The 9,945-nt window shown below is 35.3% G+C and overlaps 1 pseudogene; it reads right to left on the bottom strand.

Moving 5' to 3' along the window:
- Positions 1-8,953: 8,953 nt before the first annotated feature.
- On the bottom strand, positions 8,954-9,282 carry LOC105811809 (annotated as a pseudogene).
- Between the last annotated feature and the right edge of the window lie 663 nt (positions 9,283-9,945).

Raw genomic sequence — 9,945 nt, 5'->3', positions numbered from 1 at the left:
CTATGAAAAAGACACCTGCACCCGAATGTTTATAGCAGCACAGTTCACAATTGCAAAGATGTGGAAACAACCCAAGTGTCCATCAATACATGAGTAGACTAATAAAATGTCTTATATGTATACCGTGGAGTACTATTCGGCTTTAAGAAACAATGGTGATATAGCACCTCTTGTATACTCCTGTTTAGAGCTGGAATGCATTCTGCTAAGTGAAGTATCCCAAGAATGGAAAGACAAGCACCACATGTACTCACCATCAAACTGGTATTAACTGATCAAACATAAATGCACATATAAGAATAGCATCTATTGGATGTTGGGCAGGGGGGAGTGGGGAGGGGGCAGGAGGGAGGAGGGGATGGTTATATGCATACACAAAGAGTGCAATGCGTTCCACCTGAAGGATGGACATATTTGAACCTTGGACTTAAGGGGGCAGGGGGGGCTAGGGCAACATACGTAATCTAAATATTTGTACCCCCATAATATGCTGAAATAAAAAAAAACTCACTCTGTACCTCAAGTTATATAAACATTATAATACCATTTATTTATCTCTAAGAGAAGAATGATGCTTAGCCAATCACTTTTATATCTTATATTTCAAAGAAGATACAATTAACATAGTATAACCCATAGAGATCTCATATAACTAACAGTCCTCCAATGCTCTGGCCAGATGCCTTGCAAAAGAGGATTTCCTTAGGCCACTGGAAAACCTTCAGCATTCTGATAGAGGTCAGTGGCTGGCCTGCGAAAGCTCCAAATCATTCACAAAATGGACTATTAACTTAGACACTAGACAAATTTTTCTCCATATGTTTTCTTTCTTGCTTCAATCTGAAAATGACACATTGATATCTCTACTTCCTTTCCTTATGATAATATAGTTGGCTTGATCCTAATGGTATGGAACGTAGGTCTGCATCTTGAAGTGATTTCTATCTTGCAGAATTAGAAAACTTTGATATAAACATTGCCCATTGGTGTATTAAGTTCTCACATATCTGCCATGTTTCCACAGTGGTTTGCTAACTATTTTATCAAGATGCTAATGAGTCTTTTGCATTGCCTCTACATTTTCCACAAGATGGCATTGTAATTGAAAGTTAAAGGTCTGTGTAATTCTTTTTTTTTTTTTGTTAAATTAACCCAATATAGAAGAAAGCTAAAGTTGGTGTTGGCTGCTCTTGTTGGCATTGTTCACGTGGTTTTAATAAGATCTCAAGTGTTTTATGGAGCATAGACAAGTTTGGTGCTTTATGCATAGAATGTAGCTTGGCCATCTCCCTTAGCATTCTGCTATACTCCAGTAAACTGTAGCATAGCTTTTTTTCTGTTTTATTCGTATACCCTATTTGATATTTACTTGGCAAGTGACTTTTAAAATCACTCTTGAGAGTTGTTGAATTGTCACTATTACAGATAAGAGTTTTTAGTGAGAGTAATCAAAAGATATACATTTTTCTGACATTTTCTTGGTTAAACAAAGAAAAAAACCTGGGAGACTTCATTTTACTTAATATAGTAGAATAAACGTTATTGCATTATAAACTTAGTGAATGTAGCATCTGACATACAGAGGGATTTGATACATGTTAAATGCATGAATAAAGTAATAGGAGATGGTGGAAATAAAAGGCAAGAGCCACGTTAATAAATTACTAACAAATATTTATTTAAGAGTTTGCATGGCATAGAGATGGCATGGCATAAAATCTGTGTATTCCTAGAATATGTTAAATTTTCTAGCATATCTCATTATTAATGTATTTCAGTTTGGTTGGATTTCCACAGGGTTAAAGTGTGGCTCACCTCAAGTATATGCTTATGTAAGGATTGACTGGCAAAACTCCTACTGCCAATGGTAAAGGTGATGTTTGTAAGTGCAACAAAGGGTATTATGAATAGTCAATGTCTTATGAACAGTTGAGAAAACTTTTTCAGTAAAATAAATAGTGAAGCCCTTCACTCTGGCTCTTGGGTGGTGTGGGGGAGAGAAGCAATTCCAACTGACCTTTCTCCAGAGAAATGTGATGCACAACATTAATTTAACTGATTCCAGCATTACATGGATCTATCTTGCTAGCAATTAAGATCAAAGATAAGTTACAAGTGGTGATGAACACTCCATCTTAAAGTCTGAACTTGGGTAATTAAATATAGACAGAAAGTGTATTTTCTCTAGTCTTTACTGAAATAATGTTGAAAGAAATGATCCATTTGGATACAAGCCAGAGAATGCCATGGAGTGATTTGGGACAGAGAAAACAATCAGCAGAACGAGCTGAATGAGCATGAATGCAGGACCCTCTGTAAAAGCTGAGGGAGTTTAACTTTATCTTGGAAGCAGTGAAAGATTTTAAGCAAGGAAAGCATCAGGATCTGGTTTATTTACTGGAGCGCTCTTTCTCACATCTGGGTAGACATAGATTAAAAGGGATGCAGCTGAAGCTGGGAGACTTTTCTTTTAGGCATATAATGAAGATTGGAACTAGTGCAAATTAGTTGGGATATAGAAGAAGTCATGGATTTGAGAATTATTTATGAGAAAAACCCATTAGGGCTTGGTAATTGATTGAATGTGGGTGAGGAAGAAGGTTCAGACTGACTCTCAGGTTGCTGGTATGGGTGATTGGGTAGATTTAATTTTCATTCACTGAGTTAGGAAATCTAGGGAGAAGGATATTTTGGGAAGATGATGCATTCAGTTATTGAGGGATTTTGTTTTCCTTTAAAGTGCACATGATTTTGGAGAGGAAATTCATTAAGCTTCAGTAACTATTTAAAATGTGATATTGTTACTTAGGGAGAAAGAAAGGAACAGAGATAGAGGAAGGTGGAGCCCTGGCAGAGGCCATGCCCACTTCCCTGCTCTGCCCAGCATGTCTCATTCTGTTGCTGTATTTCTGACATGTATCTAGGACGTGTGTCTTCACCCTGGGGAGGATTTAGACCGTGGCCCTGCTCTTTCTGAGCTTAGATACTGGAGGGCCATTATGGAAAGACTCTGGAGTCTGTTTAGGGAGTCAGATGATTGAATGAAGGACACTGAAAATCCACAGATGGTTTTTTTAGAAATCTACAATTTGCTAGTATTTTTGACTTTTTCACATGAAGACAAGGCATCCTTAGTGCAGACATTCCTTAGCATTGAGGGTGTAAGAACTTATCTTCAGAGAAGTCTTGGCTTGTTCTACAGGGGATTTATTGTTCTAATGTATAGTCATGGAGCTTGAAGATCTGAAATGAGACCACAGAGCTCATGCAGGGCTGACCCCATATTTCAACATTGCTACTTTTCTAGTGTAAAATATCTTTCTCTTTAACGTACACCTATCTTGAGCTCAATATGAAAAAGAATATTAAAGTGTTTTGATATGTTATTTTTTCTTTCACATAAAGAAGCACTATGAGCAGTATGAGACTAAGAATCTCTATGGTTTTTATGTAAATAACAGATTTTTTCCCCCAAACCTAGGTAGTTACTGTCAGTATAAAGACAATAATTTACAGGTGGTTTATTTGTTTTTAGTATCCAAAGGATGGTTGCTTGAGGGAAGTGCTTTATTTACAGCTCTACTAAAACATCCCAAATGTGGCCTATTCATTGCCATGAACCTTCTGGGATATCTGTATCCTGCACATTGAATTTATTATTTCTAGAAGTTTAATTGAGAGTTCATTGGATTTCTGGAAGATATGTGAGTTGATTAACCTGTGTCTGGGTTAACAAGAAAATTAATACCATCCATCTTCTATTCTGGCAAAGGTAATGGCACAGATAAAAATGGACGTTTTGACTAGGATAGAGAGAAATGAATAATATATGATCATTGTGAGTCTTCTTTGAAATTTGGGGATCAAAGGGAAGCAAAACGGAAAAGAAAATTAGTCCAGAATAAAAGATAACAGAGAGAATCATTGTTCAAAACATTAATTAGGGAGCCATGAAGCTCATCTGCATCCCAGGAAGAACTTTATGACATAAATAATCAGATTATTTAGTATCTTCATTATTTGATACATATACATCGTTACAACCTGTTCTCTATGCAAATAAATGCATCCTTTGTGAAACACATTGATTCCAATGGGTCTGCGAGTAGAATAATTCAATGGCATTGCAAATTCTTCATAAATTCTATCGAATCTGATTATGAAAAAAGTTCACACAAAAAAGATAATCACTGAGATTAATATGATTTAAGATGATATTTGGAACCATAATTTTTTCCCTTAATTTCATAACAACTAGGAACTAACTACACAGATTTCTTTTTAAATGTCGTATTGCTTCTCATAACTTAAACACAGTTCACATAGATGGTCAGTTGAAAGACTTTTCACAGAATTGTTTAATGAATAGCAACCTTTAAGAAAACGTATATTTTCTTAAAATATGCATAGCAGAGGCATCAGTTAATTTATATCTCATTTTGGAACTGAACTCAACATGGTTAACTTTAGTTATTTTCTTAAGTCATACTAAAGAAGATGTTGCTGTAACTGAGCTTCACAGTTTTTTTTTTTTCCTTTTCTTTTTCTGCCCAGGATTACTCTGGAGGATGACCAAGAGCTTATTTAAAAAAAATCTTGGTTGTTATGAGGTAATAATCCTCATAATAATAGCTCAGTACATGTCTGTCTGCAATTCAGTATAAAGCATAGTTAACTAAAAATAGTAACTGTTTTAAGAATACTCACCTATTGGCGCACTAAATAAATGATAAAGAGGAACTACTTTGTCTCTGAAGGCAAATGCAACATTTAGAATGCTTTTAGAATGGTTCCACTTTTTATTTTCCCCGAAATTCTTTAAGATGAATTCTAAGGCAGATTATTATAAGAAGGAAAGTGTCTTTAGTGGAAAGTTGGAGCACACAATCTTAGAACTAGGTTTTCTAAATCTTCTAAATTGAGTCTGTTTCAGATTTTAATGTAGACCCACAAATTACTAAATGAAGAAGAAAAATCAATATTTATCCTCCACTGTCATTATTAGAAAAAATTCTAAACTGTGTGTGATAATTATATTTGTATATTTTTCCAATTATCTCATTTTATTTGTTCTTTAAGTTTCCTTATGAAACCATATTTTTGCTGTTTTATTTAATTATTTAAAATCAAGGAGCTATAAGTAGCACCTTTAAGTAGCTATATAATTTCTCCCAGAGCACATTGTTACACACAGTAAACGATTAAATGCTGTAAAATAATAAATATATTATTCACTATTGGAAATAAATTTCAACTTTCTATTGAATGTAAATACATGTTTTCATAAGCAGAATGGTTTCAATAGTTTCTTGAATCAACATGTCCTTTATAAAAATAGTTTTTTCTTCTACTAGTTCAATAAAACTCAAATTCCATTTTTCCTAGTGATTTGGAAAATGATTTAAAAGGAACAACATTTTATGTGTTTGTTTCTTTGAATAAAAAAAAACACGATGTGTTGTGAAAGAGAATTCCTGCATTATATGAGTTTGGTTTCACACATCATTCTCCATAAGAGAGCTACAGGGCATCAGAAAAGGAACGAGTAATATAATTGCTATTTCTGACATACCATTAAGTTATTAAATGAAATGCAGGGTCACCACTACCTGGTTTGCTCAGCAATTCCTCATGCATATCCAATTGTCTAGCTTAGGTTTTTTTTTTTTGTTCCCTTAGTATCTTTGGATAAAATAGATCATATTTTGTTGTGCTCAATTCAATGTCACAACTGTTTATTGTTTGATTCATATATTCTTAAACTGTGCTAAGCGTAGCATATAGAAATAGAAGCAAACAGAAAGACATGAATCACCCCGTCCTTAAGGCATTTATAATTATGTTAAGCAGGCAAGTCATCCTTTATTGATTTGTAACAGTCATGATGCCACCCCAGTCTCTTCTAAATAATGCTGCCTTGTTCTCAGCCCCCTGCCTGGGAATGCTGTGCTAGGCATTCTAGATCCAGAGGTGAGTATTTGACCAGCAGTATCCTGTCTGTGGTTTTTGCCAGCAACTTTCAAGGGATTCACAGGAAGGGTTCTGTCAATAAGGCTTCGTTATCATTGTCTCCTTCTGAAAAGTGGAGGTGAGGATAGGGTAGATGTGTAGCGAAAAGCAGAGAGAACACACACACCATACACGTACACAAACACACACACACAGAGTACTGGTTATAAATTAACCACCACTTGGGGATTTCCTAGAATTATAGAGTTGAAAAGAATTACAAATTTTTTGGCCTCATACACAAATGGCAAAATAGACCTTATTTAAAAATATCCAGGACAAGTAATTCTATAATTATTTTAATCTTGTTTTTATGTTTACTTATTCTTGCAGCTTAATTTTTCTTTTTGCCTGGCACTCTCTTTGCACAATGTAGATTGTCTCTATCTATCATCATTTATCTATCTGTTGTTACTGATGTAAAGTTTTATGTAACCCTGAGCTACACCCTCTTTTTTCTCTAACAGTATTTCTTACCCTGTGTGATCATTTTATGAAGTTTTCAAGTTTTAATTTCTTAAGTTTTTAATTTTATAAGTTTTTTATGGTGTTACTTTGCTTTTTCTTAAACAATGGCATTTTTAATCATCTCATATACTTAGTTGAGGTGTTCTGGAGCTTGGGTAAGCAGGAGAGATGGAAGGAGTGCAAAGTGAGCCGATTTTTGAAGAAAATAATCATGCTCATAGATCAATGTCTCCAGTGAGTGTGATTCAAGAATCAATAGATCCCACCAGTGATACCATTATTATCATTTATTGATTTATTTTTCCTGAAATCCAGAGAAAAAATGGTAGATAGGTTATTCCCTGTATTTGTTTTTAGTTCAATGTAAGTATAATTTCTAAGTTAATATTTGCTGCTGTGTCTCACATTCAATGCTAGGTTTTAATGAAATGTCCCGATCCCCTGTGAATTATGTGCAAATTATAATCATTATGGTGATTTTTTTTTTACTTAGAATTCAATATATCAGATTAAGGTTAGTGGTTTTTGAAAGGATGCTTGATCTCAGTGCTCTAGGTAGAAAGGCAAATTTTCTAGTTTTGTCACTCCAGCATTTCCCGTACATTGTTCTGTATTTATTAGTGTATAGTTACTCCATCTGGCAGATATAAAAGACTCAGTGTAGCTACAAGACAACTTTCAGATTTGACATATTTAGTAGGCTCACGGGGCCAATAATGCAAATGAAGACACATGATTTGAAAGCATTTACAGCAGCGCCATAGTTTTGAAGACTTAAACATTAAGCTTATATATTCTTCCTGAAAGGAGACATATTAGGCGGGTGCAGCCATTTATAGTTTCTTTGTCTTGTTACATTGCACAAGTTACTTGTATTTTTATTTACTTTTGTTATGCCTGCATTCCATCTCCTATTATGGTAATTTAAGAGCATCTTTCCTCAAATTCATCTCTACCTTTAGCACTTAGCACTGTCTCTTATGTAGAGGGGACCATCTCAATCCACAAGCAGAAAATTTTTGTTGTTGAATTTAATTTGTAATTGAGGTCTCCATTCCTTGGTGTGGCAAAAAGGAAATGGAATTGAATTCAGGCTTTCTCTTCCTTTTGCCCAGGGGCCAGGGAGTAGGAGTTAAGAGGGAGGACAAGGATCACATGGGGTTGAGAAATCGGGAGCTTTGGTTTACTGGCCACATGTCCACCTATCGACTATTGACATATCCATTGTTTTATCTCAGCCTTGGAAGAATAAACAAGTGCTGTTTGCTGCTGTTTGTTGCTTCGTTCCTGTGCTCAAAGCTCCATCAGGTCGATTCTTGTTAATGCATCAGAGATAATTTGGCTACTCCCTTACTGTGCTGGGCTATAAGAAACTCTGTGAGGTTTTTAATCTAAATACTGGGGTTTTCCAAATCCCTGAGAAGCACAGGTTGGTTTTTCCCCATTCCCTAGATTTATAAACTCATCTGAGAGTCCTTTTTTCAGTGCAGGAAATGTATCTAGTTGGGCACAAAATGAGGTGAGGGTAGCAGGGAAATGTAACTTCTACTCCTCCTGTGTTCACCCAAATGTTTTAGATATTTTGTTCAAGCAAGAGTTATTTCTATTTCTCCAGACCTAATGGCTTAAAGTCAAAAAGTCAGAAGAAAATCATTACAGATTAGAGGGCTACAGTAAAAGAAAATATAGAAAATATGTTTGTAATGTCTCCAAATATTACCCTCCCTCAGCATTTAAAATGAAATACACAAGGAGTAGATGTCATTGATGGTTATTAATTTATGGCATGTTGGTGCCTAACTTTTAATCAATATCTTTTAAGGGGCTAAATTAATATTTTCACTTTTTGTTTCATTAAATATGGGCTCTCTTTTCCAGATGGGTGATAAATTAGCACAAAAGGACTAGTTGTTTTAACTTATAAACTTTCTGCATGTATACTAAATTACATTAGGACACTCACTTATCTTTTCATCATCCTATTTGTTTATCTCAGGTTTAGAAGGAATATCTTGCTTTTTCTTACAGCAAACATAGATTGTGATCTAAGATCAAGGAATATCAGAGGAGGCCTGAGGAGGTAGCCTAAACCCAGGTGGTTACTAATGACTTCCTAAAACAAATAGTTTTATTGCAATGGGAGAGAATGATTTGAAGTTGAATTTTGTGCAAGAAGTTGATAACTATGAAATGACAAAGAAATAGGGAGTAAGCTTAGTAACAACAACAAAAACAAGCCTTGAGTTGTTTCTAACTTGGGGTGTGACCTTGGATTAATCACTTTTTCTTTCTGGAACTCAGTTCCAGAAATGAGATTGGTTGATTTTAGTAGATAACTCTTCAGGATTTTATAGAATTCTATAATTCTAGAGTGTAACCACATGGAAACAGGATTGCTATAATACAAAACTTCCACTACAGCACGCTGTACACACCTGTGTTCCAAGCCCACCCGCACTCCCCTGATGCTTCCAACTCAATTATTTAGGGAAATAATAGGGCCTGCCTGTTGGGCCTGCTGACAAAGGTGCATGTAGATCTTCTCTTTAATCCGGTCTTTGTTATAAGGCTGGTATGTCTGAGTATCAGCTTGTTAAACCAGGCAGCTGAGGTCTGCCCCATCACTGATAAAATCAAACAACTGACTGATATTATATGTGCTGGAGAGACTGTTGGGATTCATTCTCTTCAGATGTTCTTCATACATTTTGCAGACACCTTCCATGCACTCATTCTCAGATTCATAGTGTAAGTTCTGCCTTCTGGCCTCCTGGTAGGCTGTTCCAGCACAATGGTGTGAGACATCACCTTGATTCTTTTGGCTGCAGCCGCCACCGACGCCACCGCTGCTGCATGAGCTGAGCCACAATGCCACCAAACAGCCTATTGGGTTATTATCTATCTTCTAAACTGAAGTGCAACTTCATTTGAAGGTAGAGATTTTGTCCTTTTTGGGAGGGGGTCACTATTATTTCCTAGTGCCTAGTACAGTGTCTGGCACATGGCACACAATACATTTGCAATGAATAAATTAAGGTGTGAGTGGATGAATGCATGGGTTCACTAGAATCAGAGCAAAGTGTTTTGGGATTTAACTAATAATTTTGGAAATTTAGACTGTATTGACATTCACAGATACATTTGATGAAAACATTCAGCTTCATTAAACATCTGAAAATCTAAAAGCAACTGTTCTAAAAAATAAATAAAATTGAATGGTTGAGTGGTTTATTTACTATTAACATATTTAGCTTCCTTCTTCCCACAAACAAAATGAGACAAAATAAAGAAACAAAAAACAAACCCTATAGTCAAAGGCACAACCTTGGTGTTCATGGACATTTAAAAAAGCACAGTGTGTGAACATAATGGATATATCAGTAATGTAAAATTTTGATGAAAATACTTAAGTTACCAGGAAGCATTCAGAGGTTATAGGATCAAAGTGTAATTTGGGAAAATAACTTA

This window comes from Propithecus coquereli, unplaced genomic scaffold, assembly GCF_000956105.1.
Source record: "Propithecus coquereli isolate 6110/MARCELLA unplaced genomic scaffold, Pcoq_1.0 Scaffold240, whole genome shotgun sequence".
Classification (NCBI taxonomy): Eukaryota; Metazoa; Chordata; class Mammalia; order Primates; family Indriidae; genus Propithecus; species Propithecus coquereli.
The sequence above is the reverse complement of the archived record's forward strand: the minus strand, read 5'-3'. Positions and strand labels throughout refer to the sequence as shown.